Below are 17,998 nucleotides of genomic sequence, written 5' to 3' on the forward strand. Positions count from 1 at the left end.
TACTCTAAAATAAATATTCTAGAGCTGATGGCACTGCCAGAATTTGTATATGAGATCATTTTACTGAAGTTTTTCCTCGGTGGTCATTTGGAACCAGTGAAGACTGTAGAATAGGAAATTGACTATAAAGATCAAATAAACTGCCCGGTAACTGAACCGTCAGTTCCAGCATGTCAAAAATGACTTGGGCAGCTATGGAAAAGCTCTAACGGTAAAAAATAAGCAAAAATATGGAAAATAACCTGAAGGGTCATTGCAATATCCACTACTAAAGTAACTTTTTTCCGCAAAACTTAAGGATTAGGATATACCTGAAGTTTTGAACAGGTGAGGATATAGGGTTCGCATATCGCTCTTGATCTCCCAAATGGCCTCCTCCACTAGAGGTGTCTCCACTGAACCTTAAGTATAGGAATCTCTCTAGTGCACAAAACCTGACATTACTAGCCAAAATGAGCATAGGCTCCTCCACAATGGTCGAATGCTCATCTAATTGGATTGAGTCCCATCTAAGTTATGAGATGGATCAGGAATATATCACCGCAACATAAAAACATGAAATACTGGATGGAAAAAAACAAAACCTATAGGTAAATCTAACTCAAAAGCCACCTCACCAACTGCACACAGAATCTCAAAAGGTCCAGTATACCTAGGACTGAGCTTGCCCTTTCTCCTGAAACTTATTACACCCTTCATGGGCGATACACGGAGGAATACACAATCAAAAACTCCACATCTCAAGGAATGAAGCATATGATTTGCATAGGCCTTCTACTTACTTTAAGCCTCTCTCAACCTATCTTGAAGCACTCCAACTCTATTCAACAACTCTTGAAGCAAATCAGTACCACGAGGTCTAACCTCAAAAGTCTAAAACCATCCAGCCAGAGAGCGATATTTTCTACCATACAAATCCTCAAAAGGCACCATCTAAATACTCGAATAATAGTTGTTATTGTACACGAACTCTACCAAGACTACAAGCTACTCCCACTGGCCCCAAAAATCCATAACATAGGCTCGTAATATGTTCTCAAGAACTGGAATAGTCTGCTCTGACTAACTATCTATTTGTGGATGAAAGGTTGTACTAAGATCTACCTGAGTGCCCAACTCTTCCTGAAATGCTCTCCAAAATCTTAAAATAAACACGAAACCATGGTATGAAATACTAGAAATAGGCACACCATGCAAACAACTATGTCTTGAACATAGATATAGGCCAACCTCTCAGCACCGAAAGACATCTGAACAGGAATAAAGTATGCTGACTTGGTCAAACAATCCATAATGACCCAAACACCATCAGAACCACGAGATGTAAGAGGCAACCCACTAGCAAAATTCATGGTAATTCACTCCCATTTCTACTCGGGAATGGGTAAACCACCTAGTTGCTGATGCTCGGTCTTTACCTACTGACAACATAGGCAACGAGCTACAAAATTCATCATATCTCACTTTATATCTCTCCACCAAAAATGTTGTCCCAAATATTTATACATGTGGGTTATTTCGGATGAATGGAATATCTAAAGTTATGAGCCTCATGCCAAATCAACTGAATCAATTCATCGATCCTCAAAACACAAATACAGCCATGAAATCTCAAAAAAAATCAGAATCTATGGTGTTCCTCTCAGACTCACCACTTAACACTTGGTCATGAAGGAAGTAAAGCTTACTATCCTCAAACTGATGATCTTAAATCTGCTAAAAAAATGAAGACCTCACCACAACACAAGCAAGAGTCCTCTTAGAGTCTGAAATATCAAGGTAAACCATCAAGTTAGATAAGGACTAAATGTCCCGTGCCAATAACCTATGATAAACTAAAATACAAGCCAAGCTACCCGTACTCTCTGCCTTTCAACTCAAGGTATCTTCTACCATATTTCCCTTTCCCAAATATTACAAGATCAAATTATAATAATTCTAAAGAAACTCCATCCATCTACGTTGTCCATCATTAAGCTTCCTCTAGGTGATAAGATATTGAAGACTGCGATGATCGGTGAAAGTCTCACAATGCACACCATAAAGATAATGCCTCCAAATATTAAGTGCAAAAATACCACCACCAACTCCAAATCATGAATGGGGTAGTTGCGTTTGTGCACCTTAATCTGTCTAGAAACATGTGCAATAACACGACCGTACTGCTTCAATACATAATCCAAACCAACACCAGAAGCATCAAAAAATATGGTGAATCCCCCACCCTCAACAGAAAGAGCTAAAACAGGAGCTAAAGTTATAAAGTTCTTTAGATTTTTAAAAATCAACTCATACTCATCGGTTTATCGAAAAGGAACCTCTTTCCGAGTCAATCTGGCATAGGTGCTGAAATAGTACCCTCAATGAAGTGTCTATAATAACCGTCCAACCTAATAAAGCTATGAACCTCAGTTGGAGATGTAGGTTTATCCCAATCACAAATCACCTCAATCTTGGTTGGGTCTACCATAATCCCATTCTTAGATACCATATGTCCAAGGAATGTCACCGACTCAAGCCAAAACTCACTTTTAGAGAACTTGGTGAAAAACACATGATCTCTCAAAGTCTAGAGCATAATCCTCAAATATTGTGCATGCTCCTCTGTACTCCTCGAATACACAAGGATTTCATCGATAAATATAATCATGAAGGAATCTAAGTAACGGCCTAAATACTCAGTTCATCACATCCATGAATGCGACTAAGGCATTAGAAAATCCAAATAACATCACTAAGAACTCATAATGACCATAACGGGTCCTAAAAGTTATCTTTGGGATATCCTCAGTCTGAATCCTCAACTGATGATAACCATATCTTAAATTAATTTTTGAAAAAATTGTCACACCTTGAAGCTGGTCAAACAAATCAGCGAGGCATAGGATAATGATTCTTCACTGTCACCTTATTAAGATGCCTATAATCAATACACATCCACATGGATCCATCATTTTTCTTCATAAAGAATATAGGAGCTCCCCAAAAGGACATACTCAGTCTAATAAAACCCTTACTAAGAAGATCCAAAAATTAAGAGTTTACCTTCTTAAGATCGGTAGGAGCCATACAGTAAGGTATTGTAGAAATACGTTGGGTGCTAGAGTCGAGATTAATAGCAAACTGAATCTCACAGACAGGGGGAATACCGGATAGGTTAGTAGAAAACACATTAGGAAACTCACAAACAATAGCAACAGAGTCAAGTGACTAACTCTCCACACTAGTATCACAGATATAAGTGAGGTAAGACCCATAACCCCTCAAAATAAGCCTCCTAGCACAATTAAAAGAAATAATCACCATTGGATCATGACTAACCAATCCCTTCCACACGACTAGGGCTACATTGGGCATAGTTAAGGTTGGTCTTGGTAAAATTATTCATGAGCGCATGATAGTGTGATAACCAGTCCATACCTAAAATCACATCAAAATCCACCATATCCAGAATAATAAATAATATAAGTATCAATATCTCTAATAATCCCATGATCAAAAAGCTCAATCCACTACTAAAAAATTACCCATAAGAGTAGATACATATAAAGGTACAAATAATAAATCCTAAGACAACTCCAACCATAGTGTATAATATGCAAAAATATAAGAATAAGTGGATCCTGGATCAAATAAAGCATGGGCTGACTGGCGGCATACCAAAATCATACCTGTAACAACAACATTCGAAGACTCAGCCTTGGGTCTTGCAGGTACTACATATAACTGACCACGCCCGCCACCTGGCTGAGAACCTTACCGACCTTATGTCCTACCTTTCTTAGAACCTTCTTGAGTACACTGGGAACCACCCATGTAACCATGAAACCACCTCTAGCTGAGGGATAAACTACTCTAATTAGGGAAGCATCCTGAGCTGAAACAACAATTGCCCTCCTCCCCTCACGACTAGGGAAATTTTGTAAATAGCACACAGAAGATCCACTAGTAAAATAGAAAACATGAGCTGAACCAAAACTATTTGATTTGAATAACCAAGAATAACCACCACATCTAAAATAACCAAAAGAGAAACCCCTCAAATACTGACCATTTCCCTGACCAAGGAGATCACCAGCACTAGACTGACCTCCATCAATAATCTATAGAGTTGCCTGAACCTGTTAACTAGGGAGACTCTGAAGTTGATAGGATAGAAGCGGAGGGGACCTACTTTGAGAACTGTCATCTATGGGTTGGTAAATATGATGGATCCTATTGAATCTACCATGAAACCTAGCCTCTTATTACAACCCTCGTAGTGCATCTCCTCCATCACCCGAGCATGAACTGACGCATATGAATGGGGAGTCTCAACCCTCTAACAAAGCAACAAAATCTCTCATACTCAATATCCAGAATAAATATTGCATGCCAAGCTAACTCATGAAAATGAGCTTTATACTCTGCAACTTTTTTGGAGCCCTACTCCAATCTAGAAAACTGATCCCTTAAATAATCTCTAAGGCTGTGAGGCATATACTTCTTCAAGAACATCTCAAAGAATTAAGTCTATGACAAAAGAGAAGATCCATTTGGTCTAGAGTCCATAAGACCTCTCCATCAATGTCGATCAGCCAAGGCCAACTAAAATATGGTATAATCCACACCATGAGTCTGACAAGGCCCAAATTATAGACCCTATCCTCAGAATAAATCAGGAACTCATATGCATCCTCTCTCGATACACCAAAAAGCCTAGGAGGAGCTAATCTCAAGAATATACCCAGCATCTTCTGCTCCTCAGAAGGCATAGCGGGCTAAGCAATCACCGACTAAGAAACTATCAGTTTAGGAGAAACCTTAACTTTGGGAGCCACAACTACTGGTTGTGCCCCTACCTTAGTACCACTCTGATCTGTAGACTATGCACCATCAGATGTTGCATCATGAAATAAACCCTAAAGTTGAACCAACACATCTCTGGGAATTAAAGAAAAAATAAACCCTCCTGGCCTAGTCCCTGGCCCACTGCTAGCTGGGGTGGAAAAATCTCTAGCTTAGGAGCGGGAAAAGGACATGGGTAAGGCAGCATATCTTGGCTCCTAACTAGTTACATATCTCGTAGATGTCCAAAACCTATACAAAATCCATGAACAGGAGTAAGATCCCTAGGCTCAATCTCGAGACCCTCATCTTGTATAGTGTAGCTCGTGTTCTGGCCATCTGCATAAGAGTAAAGTTAAGAGAATTCTCTACAAACCAATTCAGACTCTTGGTATGATATGAGTGAAAGAAGTAATGAACACCTAAGAATTTCCCATAGCATCCCAAAGATAGGAAACAAATGTCATTATTCTGATCTACAGGACTCTACTAGGCATTTTCTCTTGTACCAATAATACCGGTGAAACCTAGGCTCTAATAGTAATCTTTCATGACCCAATTTATGAGTCATGACAGAACCTACTAAATCCCACCAGTAGGTAAGCCAAACCATAACCCGAAGCAACACAATGAGTTAATTTAATAGGGAATACCCAACATAGGAAAATTTTAAGAACACAAATTGTAAATAAGCAAAGGGTTCTAGATATATAAAATAGTCAATACAAAATACCATCCCACGACCTAATGGTTCCAATACAAGAGCGTCTAATAATAACATAACTCAAATGTCTAGAATAGTTAATAACATATGTCTCAAAAACAAAAAACTGGATATCAAAAGATAGAAATAGGTGACTCTGACTTCAATAGTGCACCCTATCTCTGGAAAATCAACATAACATGATCAATGATCAATGGCGAGATCTAGTAGTCAAATATTCATCAAAAAGGTACAAAAGTCTAGTACGAGTACCAAAATAATAAGTACTCAGTAGGCATCATCAACTGACTGAGCTAAACTATAATTTAAGTATGATAAAATGTAAGATATCATAACTAAGTCAAGGTACAGAAATGAACCTGAATCATCTCCAATTTTGTTGTACGTAATAAGTAATTAAATCAAAATAATAGTATAACATAAGGCATCAACACATTCTAATGTTACCGTGTATAATACGTAACAACTCGAAATAATAACATATCATAAAGCATCAATATAAGCAAACATAACTACAAAATTGGCTCCCATACACTAATTAGTGTATGATGACACCCAAACAACACCTCCTACCTGATGATGATGCGGTCATTGTCAACATATAGTAACCCAAAAAAGGTTGGGGTTGAATCCCAAGGGAATATGTGGACTCGTGGATTTCAGACGCTGTAATCGATGGGCAAGAACTGGAAAGTAAATAGGGGTTTTGAATAGAAATATAGAAAAAAGATCAAGTATCAACTTCGATTGTGATTAGTATTAGTGAACACTAAGATTGTATTCCCCTTAGCTTCTCAACTCGGTAATCTTATCATGCTTTATTGAACTAACCTGATACCTTACATGCAGAATTGATAAGTTATGTACCATGTACAGTCTATTGGATGAGTAAACAGATTTCACCCTTTACCTTATGAGTCTCAGGATGCCGCCTTACTAACCCTTATCTTGATCCTAATTAACTATTACCTTTTCAGTCTCTAGTTATTAGATAAAATCTAACTATCTTACATAGATCATACCTAGTAGCATGGATCAACATCTAAATTCTAAATTACTGTTGCCATTATTTTTTCCTAGTCACTATTCTTCTTTTTGAGTAAGTAGCAACAATCTAGGCGGAATCTTAACATTGACCACCACTATAAATCTATTATAGTGAAGATAATGCAATGCATGCCATGGGTATCGGTCCAATTCAATAATCATACTCCCCTACTTCGTCAATCTGCAAGGATTTCCACAACCCTAGAGATGGGTTTTGTCTCTCATACTTGTGAAGAAATCAATATCATTCATAGTTGAAATCATAGATGAAATTATAATGATAAGAATTTTAAAACCCCACAATCGTTACTAAATAAATCAACCAAAGCCAACACACGTGAATCCCAAGATCAAAATCAAATCTAGGAATCAAAATATATTTGTGAATATCAAAAGTGCGTAACTCCTACTAAAACACACATAAAGGGTATTTATAGCACATTAGGAAACCCTAAAACCAAAGCTCAAACAAAATACGAGAAAATCAGGTTGGTGGCCATATATGGTCCATACCACGGTCTGGTACCGGGCGCAAGTAATACCTGCTGTTCTAACACTAGGCCCAGGTACAAACCACGGGTTCTGGAAGAGAAAAATCCTGCAAGTTCAGCTCTCAGAATTTTGGACTTTTGGTACTTGCTTTGCCTGTATGCGGTCCGTAAGTCCTACATAAAGCCACATGTTGACTTAGTAAGTGTTGGGAATTATCTTTTCAGCTCTTCTTCGATTTCCGGTCATGATTTGATCATGAACAAGCTGGAAAATATCCCAAATATCCATAATTGCTCAAAAAATGGCAAAACACCTTTTTTCACCTTTTCACGAACTTTCACCTAAAATAAAATTTCCTGCAAAACATACCCACAAGACATCATATCTAACAAAATAACCTCTGGAACTTGCATCTTTTCCTTGTTTTAAGTATTGAAAGTGCTATATTTCTATAGTATATCAACACCCTCAACTTAGAATGTTTGCATGTCCTCAGGCAACAAATCACAACAAAAACAAAAATGATGCTTAACTAGGATAAACTAAGTTATTCAAGACAGTCAGTCAACATGTAAAGATCAAACAAAACATCCGCCTCCAATCTTATTTTTCAAAACCAACTGTGTATGAACATAAAGCACAACAATATGACACAATGGGATCAAAGTATGACAATTATATTAGCAATAGACAACCACTCATATATACAAGTTACACTATCCAAAATAATCACATAGCTAGCAATATGATTCAAGTGCCCTCACAACAAGAATGTCCCACTTACTCATATGACATCATGCATGTCAATGCACAGATGGTCCAGAGAAACTCACACTTAGAAATGCATGTCAAATACTATAGGCTTTCCCTTATTTTCTTTACCATAACATTCAGATAGTCAAGTTAGGATCACTATAGGACTTTTCATGACTTGTAATGTAGGCTTGAGGGCTGGTATGGTATATATAGACATATCAAGTGACTAAGCCTCCTTGGCACTACACTAACCTTGGGGACTCACTTATCAAACATTTTTCACTTTATTTCCGCCCTTATTTCTCCTTTTTATTCTTTATGCACATTCAGGTTGGGTGTGATCTTTATTTTTTTTTCCTTTTTTTCATAGTTATTCTTTTTTTTTTCTTATTTTCTTTTTTTCTTTTTTTTTCATTTCTTTTCTTTTCTTTTCTTTTCTTTTCTTTTTCTACCACATCAAGCCCTACTAATTTTTTTCTCTTATTTTACCCCTTTTCATACTCATTTTACAATATGCACCCTTATGATAGCCACTCTTAACTTAGGTGTTTTGCTTGAGTTGAGGTGTATAATTTTCAAGGAGGAGCGGGGCCAAAATAGGTTCATTGTAACACTGATGAGAAGGTGAAAGCTGAAAATAAAAAAAATAGGATACGAGGCTTAAAATCGAGATCAAGGGTTATAATTCACACATGGAAGGTCATTGAGGCTAAAAGTAAACTGAACCTATGATCCTTTTCTAACTGACATCCCTTCAACCTAGGTAAGACTAGTTAGACAAGTTTTGAATTCAACACACAAAGAGAACTAGGTCGTATCTCACACACACATAGCACAGAGTCAATATTACCAACTATTACTTATCTAGTTCATGCAATTCTTAGCAAGTGATTATAATGTCCCTAAACCTAATGACATAACAAGATCCACAATGTTCATACCTATATACATTCACACAGTTCTAAAACACAACTTTATAGAGGGGTATAAAAAATTAATCAAAATATGACTACTGCCCTAAATACTTAAAAATCTCCTAATTACACAAAAATAACACAATACAAAACATGATACGCCTAAACATGTCTGCTCTACTAGGAATAAGACTCCAGGAAAAAGAGGCACGACAAAAAACACCCAAGAGGATATCAAGACCCATAAGCAGACCCAACCCCCAACTTAAAATCATACATTGTCCCCAATGCATGAAACTGCTACAAAATAAGAGAGTTAGGAACATACCTGTGGCACCATAGGTGCAGATATTTAATGTCAATCACGCAATACGAATACAAACAACAAAATACCTTGGGTTACCTCCCAAGCAGCTCTTGATTTACTGTCATGGCATGACTCAGTTCCTTTGTCTTCTCAGGCTTCACCAAGGTTTATTTCAGCACAAACTCTTACTTCTTCTAGGTCTCCCATGCAGTGTCTCACTCGTGTCCCATTTCAAACGGGACATCACTATAACACTTTATCTCAATATAACCATATGGGAAGACCATAACCACAGTGAATGGTCCAATCCATCTTTATTTTATCTTGATAGGAAATAAGCGTAGTCTTAAATTATACAATAAGACCAAATCATCAGGTTTGAAAATTCTCTTCTCGATCTTCTTGTCATGGTACAACATCATGCTTTCTTTGTATATGGATGAGCTCTCATAAGTACAAAGTCATAATTCATCCTACCCATTCACCTAGCTCAACCTCAAGTTTGTTGCATCATGCCACTCAAAATTTAACCTTTTCAACTCTCGTAGTGCCTTATGCTCAAACTCAACCGTTAAGTAGCATACTTTCCCATGCATATATGATATGGAGAGGAACCGATGGGGGTCTTCTAGGTTATTTGATAGACGTATAATCCATTGTCTAGCTTTCTAGACCAGTCAGTCCTATTGGCATTCACAGGTTTAGCCAATATGGAATTTATCTCTATATTAAAGACTTCCACTTTTCCACTGAGGATGGTAAAGTATCACCACTTTATGTCGCACACCATATATATCAAGCAGTGCTTTGAACAAATAGTTGCAGAAGTGTGACCCACCAAAACTGATAATTGCACATGAAGTGCCAAATTGGTAAAACATGGTCTTCTTCAAAAAGGTGGTAACGCTCCTACCATTAATGTCTTGGAGTGAAATTTCCTCCATACACTTTGATACATAGTCAACCACTAACAAAATGTACCCATGCCATATGAGCTTACAAACAAGCCCATGAAATTAATCCCCCACATATTAAATAACTCTAACTCGAGAATAGGTGTTATGGGGAGTTCCTGGCGCTGTGAAATGTTGTCTTGATGCTGACATTAGTTACAGGCTTTTGAAAAATAATGAGCATCCTTTTAAATAGAAGGCCAATAGAACCCACATTGTTGAATTTTGTATGTTGTCCGTATGCCGTTGTGGTGACCCCTAACTGGTGAAGAATGACAAGATTCTAAAATGCTCATCATCTCCATCTTTAGAATGCATCTCTAAATCACACCTTTAGTGCATAATTTAAACAAATGTGGCTTATCCCAAAAGAACTTCCTTACTTTGTGCATAAATCTCCACCGCTGCTAAAAGGATAGATCATCTGGTACGATATCGCTTTCCAAAATGTTAGCAAAATCAGCAAACAGGGAATCAAATCATAAGATACTGCCAATACTCACTCATCAGCAAAAACATCATCTATCTCAAGATTATACCCTAGTTTTTATATGGTTTCCTCCTCAAGTCTGGATAGGTGGTCTGCAACTTGATTTTTTTCCCTTTTGGGTCTTTGACTTCAAAATCAAACTCTTACATCAAGAGATCCCAACAAATCCATCTGGGTTTGATGTATTTCTTCAACATCAAGTACCTCAAGGATGCATGGTCAGTGTGCACTATAACCTTAGTCCCAATCAAATAAGACACCGCAAGTAGCTCCTTCTTTATAATTGTATTATTTTTCTATGCAGGGTTTAAATCTCTATAGGTATATTAGATGGGATGCAGTATATTTCTCTTCTTTGTCCTAGAAATTCTCCTAATAACATTCCACTCGCATCACTTATTACCTAAAAAGGTGCATACCAATTAAGAGACACAATGATAGGCGCTGAAATCAACCATTCCTTTAGGCATTTGAAAGCCTTAAGACAATCATCATCAAATAAAAATTTCACCTCTTTCTACAAAAGCTTGTATAGAGGACTTGCAATTTTAGAGAAGTCCTTGATGAACCTTCTATAAAGCCTGCATAAACAAAAAAAATTTGTATGCCTCAAATTGACACTGGCGGTGACAGCTTCTCGATCACCTTAATATTTGTTGTGTTTACTTCAATACCATTTATGGAGATCTTGTTCCCTATACCTTATTTTACCCTAAAGTGGAATTTTTTCCAGTTTAGTACCAAGTTGCAATCTTTACATCTCTGCAATAACTGGCCAAATGGGCTAAGCAATCATCGAATGAGTCCCCAAAAACTGAGAAGTCATCTATAAATACTTTAATAGTGTCCTTCATTATGTCAGATATTATGGACATCATACATCTCTAAAAAGTGGTTGATGTATTACACAGCCCGAACGGTATCCTCTTGAATGCAAAGGTCCTATAGGGGCAAGTAAAAGTAGTTTTTTCTTGGTCTTTGGGAGCAATCATGATTTTATTGAAACCCAAATACCCTTCAAGAAATTAGTACCAACAACTGTCTATTAATCTGTCCAACATCTTGTCCATGAACGGCTTAGGAAGGTGGTCTTTTTATGTCCACTTGTTCTGTTTTCTGTAGTCCATGCATACTCTCCGCCCAGTCCCTGGCCTTATGTTACTAATTGATTCTTCTCATTTGGAACCACTGTGATTCCTCTTTTCTTTGGCATGCATTAAACCGAGCTCACCCACTTGTTGTCTATAATGGGAAAAACCACCCAATATCTAACCACTTGATTATCTCCTTTTTAATTACCTCCTATATAGGGTGGATTCAGTCATCTCTGATGCTCAATACTGGTAATATTTTTTTAGCTCAAGTTGTATCTTATGTGTCCATATACCTAGTAGAATCCCTACAATGTCTGCAATGGTCCACCCAATGGCTCTCTTGAACTTTCATAACACTAATATCAAAGCTTCCACCTGCGCTTCGGCCAGATCTTCTCTTATAATTATCAATAAGGTTTTGTTGGCCCCCAAGAGCGTATAATTCAAATAAGGTGGGAGGGCCTTTAATTCTAATATTGGTGTTTTTCAATCGATGGTCTTGCAGGAGGTGTGGTTTTATTCTTTAAGTCAAGATCCAACTTTTTAGGGGTATATTTGTAAGATCCTATGCCATGCAGTGCATGAACCATCTAATCATACTCGTCTATACTATCACTCTTAAAGTTCATAATCACTATTGCTAATGCTTCTAGCCCTAATCTTTTCTCAATAGGCACCTCTACTGCAACCACATCATTATTTACTACATCAATCACTACTACCACTCTCATATCATTAGGATGCTGAACTGTCATGCATATGTTCAACACTATTTGCTTATCATTCTATTTGAAGGTGATGTCCTCTGGGTCCATTCGACACTCAGCCAGTAGACAAGAAAGGTCTACCTAAGATAATCGGAGAATGAGCATCCATTTCACAGTCTAATATCATAAAGTCTGCTGGATACATGAATGATGCCACCTTTACTTTTACATTTCACACAATACCCACTTGCTACTATATAGATGAATCAACCATCAACAACCTTGCATATGTAGTCTTAAGTTCATATAACCCCAAGACTTTGTAGATTACTAATGGTATTACATTTATTCCTGCTCTTGTATCACATAGAGTTTGATTAATGTCGTAAGGCCCAATAGAACATGAAATGGTGACTGCACCTAGGTCGCCCTTCTTTTCTACTGATGTTGCATGAAAAACTTTACCAAACTATTATACTATATCTTGGATCTCTCCTTCTACCCAGTCATCATCATCATTACTCCCAAAATCATCATCAGTATAAGTTAGCTTATCAAATTCAACTTCAGTTGACTCATCTGCAATAATATTTTCCTTCTTTAGCTCATTAGTAGTGGGCAAAAAATGCTCATCAGGTAGGGAATCATTTCCTCACTCCCCATGCTAATAGGCAGATAATGAACCAGTGCTGGAGGATTTGGAACATTATCTCTAGGAAATGCTCCTGGCTATCTCTCAACTAAAGTAATAGAGATTTACCCATACTGCTGCTCCAACTGGTTGATATAAGTTGCATACGATTCAACCTTCTAGGCCAATCATGAAACATCGACCTTGAGTTTTTTAAGGCACGCTTCTTGACTTTATTTACCCTTCATCAGTTTATCCAACATCTCTTCAATTCTCATTTCAGCATCTTATCTGCCAATTAGAATGTACTTATCTCTATTATCATAGTTTCAACCTTAATTTCTTTGCCCTTGGGATCGGAAACCCACAACTGGCGATCTATATACGCTGCCTCCTCATCTAACTTAGACTTATGTATCCTAGAAGTTGCACTTTGTACCCTTACTACATTAACCTTTGCAGGATTTATCATTGCAAATTATTTGGCCAACTCGCCAATGTCTGTCCTTAATAGTGAAATCTCTTGAGCTACAACATCCTCAGCTACTCTCCAATCACCAAAAGCTCTAATGGCATAAATGTCAAAACCTCTCTCAACCTCTTGGGTTTGCCACCCTCAGTTAGTTAATGAGATCTAATCCAAAATACTTGAAGCCATCTTCTATCATAATCTCATAAAGGCTCCTCCAGAGATAGTGTTTGCCATTGCTATGGAACTGATAGTCAGAGTTCTGTAGAAGATTTCTAACAAGCTTGTCCCTAAAATTCAGTGGTTGGGCACTATGTTAAGCTTCTTGTTGAACCTGAACCATGCCTCAAACATAGATTATGACTGCAACTGCTTGAAGTTATAAATCTCGTACTTGAGTTGCAATACTCTGGATGGAGAAAAGAATTTGTTTAGGAATTGTCTGCGTAACTCACTCAATGTAGTGATAGACTCTCTTGGAAGGTACCCTAGCCATAAAGATGCCTCTCCAGTCAACGAAAAGGGAAACAACCTTAGTCATAATGCCTCCTGATCTACCCCAAGTATGGTATATGAAGTGAAAATCCTAGTAAAATTTACCAAATGCATGTTTGCATTGTCTGTAGGAAACCCTACAAACACGTCCTTCAAGTATAACAGCTGGATCATAGCACTAGAGATGATAAACTTGATATCAGAGGGGAAACAAGAGAAATGATAGCTCTAGTCTCTGCCAGCTCAATGTATCCCAGATCCTCTTCATCATCTTTATACGACTGAACATACTGATATGCTAGGATCACTTGAGGTTGGCCTCCTCTTATTCTATTCCGGTTTCAACCGAGTACTGCTCGGTGGTATGCTACCTATCTCTGCTCAGCTAACTCTACCTCCCAATCTATGCTTTGAGCTTCTTCTATTACTCTCCTCTTATCTTTAGCTTAGCTAAAAGCTCACCAGTATATCAATCAACAATGTCCTGAACTCATTCAGGATAAAGGGGTACAACATCACGAACCTCTTCAGGAAGTTCATCTTCTTTCTGTTCAGACATCCTACCAGGTGTTTGTAGGATCCTTTTTGGATTTGAATTCAGTGGGAGTAAGGAATTAACTCTACTCAGTGTGCTAAGAATACACCGACGTATGCCCAACTAAGAAAGAAAAGAGAAACCCAAAGATTGCAATGTCCTTAGTTCACAAATCAATACCGTACTCCCTAAAAATGGTGCCAAAATTTTGATGACGTCCAAACAACACCTCCTATCAGATGATGATACCATCGTTGTCAAAATATAGTAACCCAATGAAGGTTGGGGTCAAATCCCAAGGGAATATGTGGACTTATGAATTTCAGCTGCTGTAATCAACGAGCAAGAACTAGAAAGTAAATTGGGGGTTTTAATAGAAATATCAAATAAATATCAACTACCAACTTCAGATGTGATCAATATTGGTGAACTCTAGGATTGTGTTCCCCTTGACTTCTCAACTCTGTAAGCTTATTGTGCTTTGTTGAACCAACCCGATACCTTGCATGCAAACTCGATAAGTTATGTACCATCTACATTTTTTTGGATGAGTAGATAGATTTCACCTTTACATTTTGAGTCTCAGGATGTCACCTTACTAACTTCTATCTTGATCCCCGTTAACTATTACCTTTTGAGTCTATATTTATTAGATGAAATCTAACTATCTCACATAGATCATACCTAGTAGCATAATCGACAGCTAAACTCTAAATTACTGTTGTCATTATTTTTCACTTCTCCTCTTTAAGAGTAAGAAGGAATAATCTAGGTAGGATATTAACGTTGTCCACCACTAAGAAACCTAGTATAGTAAAGATAATGCAATGCATTCCATGGGTATTAGTTCAATTCAACAATCACACTTCCCTACTTCATCAATCCGCCAGGGTTTCCACAACCCTAGCTATGGGTTTTAGCCGCTCATACTTGTGAAGAAATCAATAACATTCATAGTTGAAAGCATAGAAGAAATAAAAATGATAAGAAATATAAAACCCACAACCATTATTGAATAAATCAACTGAAGTCAATACACTTAAATTCCAAGATCAAAATCTAATCTTGGATTCAAAATATATTTGTGAATATCAAAAGTGTGTAACTCCTACTAAAAGACACATAAAGGGTATTTATTGTACATGATGAAATCCTAAAACCAAAGCCCACATGAAATAGGAGAAAACCAGGTCGGTAGCCACATGTGGTCCATACCCGCGATCTGATACATGGCACAGATAGTACCTACGGTCCTAGCACTGAGCGTAGGTACAAATCATGGGTATCGGGAACAAAAAATACTGCAACTTCAGCTCTCGAGATTTTGTAATTGTTGTACTTTCTTTGCCTACATACGGTCTGTAGGTACTACATGCAGCCACATGTTGACTTGGTAAGTGCAGAGAGTCATCTTTTCAGCTCTTCTTTGATTCTCGAACATGCTTTAATCATGAACAAGTTGGTAAACATCCCGAATATCCATAATTTCTCCAAACATGGCCAAAAGCACCTTTTTCATGAACTTATCATCCAAAACATGATTTTCTATAACACATACCGAAAAGACATTATATCTAACAAAATAACCTCAGAAACTTGCATCTTTTCCCTATTTTAAGCATCGAAAGAGCTATATTTCTATAGCACATCAGTGCAGAAAAGTAAATAACTCATCAGAGATATTCATATGCCTGGAGAGTACACTCAAGTATAGAATAAAGCAATCGACCAACATTATAACCAACGTTCATCATTATTTGACCATCACTCCTCAATTATCATCAATCGGTTACCAATGATTCATAATGTGCCCACATTTCATAATGTTACCATCCTTTAAAAACCTTATCATCGATGCTCACTAGTCACCATTTATTAGATAACCATCTATTGATAACTAATCCATTTGATTACTAGTCATCATTTAACAACTATGTACCAAATATCTGATAATCGGTATTTATTAGGGAACCATCATTTATCAACTAACATTATTTGTTTTTTAACCATCATTTATCAATTAAACAACACTCCTCACTAATATTTATTTATCACTAGTTATCAATTATCACTAATCATCAATTATCCTTCCTTATAATATAATAGCCATACAAAGGGCATAGCCAGACTCGAACCAATATATATACACATAGGCACAACTATATAATCATCCTCTAACCTTGTCGGGTATCATGCATCATCATAAACATCCTCTGACCTTGCAGGGTATATATCATCACAATCATTCTCTAGCCTAGTCAGATATCAATATATCATTATAATCATCCTCTGTCCTTGTCGGGTATCAATAAATCATCATAATCATCGACCTACCTTGCCGGATATCAATATATTTATAATAATAATATATGGAATCAAACTAGTAGCCACATCATCATAGTCGGTGAAAAAATCGATACCATAAGTGATCATATAATCAAGAATCATGATTTCAAGCATAATTAATAGCATAACTTTCTACACAATCAATAAGCATGACTTCTAATATAATTCATGGCACAATTGCTAATATCATTAATAGGGATGTTTTCAAGCATGATTACTAGCATAATTTCTTAGCATGATCATAATCATAAGAAATATCTTGAGAAATGACTTATCAATAGTATATTCAATGACTTATCATTAGCATAAAAGATAGATTATCATTTGAATCATCGATAGTTATCAAAGTATGATTTATAGCACGTTCATAGAGAAATCCATAACATTTTCTCTAACTTACCATAACATGATCCATAGATCATTATAGGATAACCATAGTCTAATCAATTAGTCTATGAGCATTGCTTCTAATGTCATTATCACCATAATCAATTACCATGGTCCCTTAATATTGCCTCAATAAGCACTTACTTGTGCTCAACATCATAGAAAAGTTTCAAGATAACTAACATTAATCTTGACATAAGGTGGGTCAAGAGCTCACTTCTAAATCCCCAAAATACATTCTAAGTCAATTTCTATGCTAGATTAGGCTAAGGTATCTAAATCAACTCTTAGATGTATAGTAGACCACAATTTGACTTAAGGTAAAAGTTATTCTCAGACACAACAACTAAGCTAATACATTAACTAAGGAACCTTTCTTAATGAAGGAACTAAGAATAATATTACCCTAATCATGGGTGTCTAAAGAATTTTTATCTAACTGGAGTGATCAAAGGAATTCTTATGCTAAACATGGGAAATGAAACCTAATTTACCTAAGGCATAAGGGAACAAGCCAAGTGTTTCAACTCCATGGGATCAAATAGCCTAAACGGTCCAACTAGCCTAAGTCTTGCACTTCGTCAATCCAACACCTAAAACCCATCTCAATCTAAAATGATATAATAAACATACTATGACATAGCTCAATCTAACAAGGGATAAATCTAGCCTACCTCGATGTCGAATAAAGCTCAACGAACCACTAAACCACTACTTTTTCTTTTTGAGAAGCCCCCTCAAGATGCCAAGCTATAAAAAATACATTCTACTCATCAATACGAGAATAATGATACCCATACTACACCATTGTGCTTCGGGTTGAA

This window comes from Capsicum annuum, chromosome 12 (assembly GCF_002878395.1).
Source record: "Capsicum annuum cultivar UCD-10X-F1 chromosome 12, UCD10Xv1.1, whole genome shotgun sequence".
NCBI lineage: Eukaryota > Viridiplantae > Streptophyta > Magnoliopsida > Solanales > Solanaceae > Capsicum > Capsicum annuum.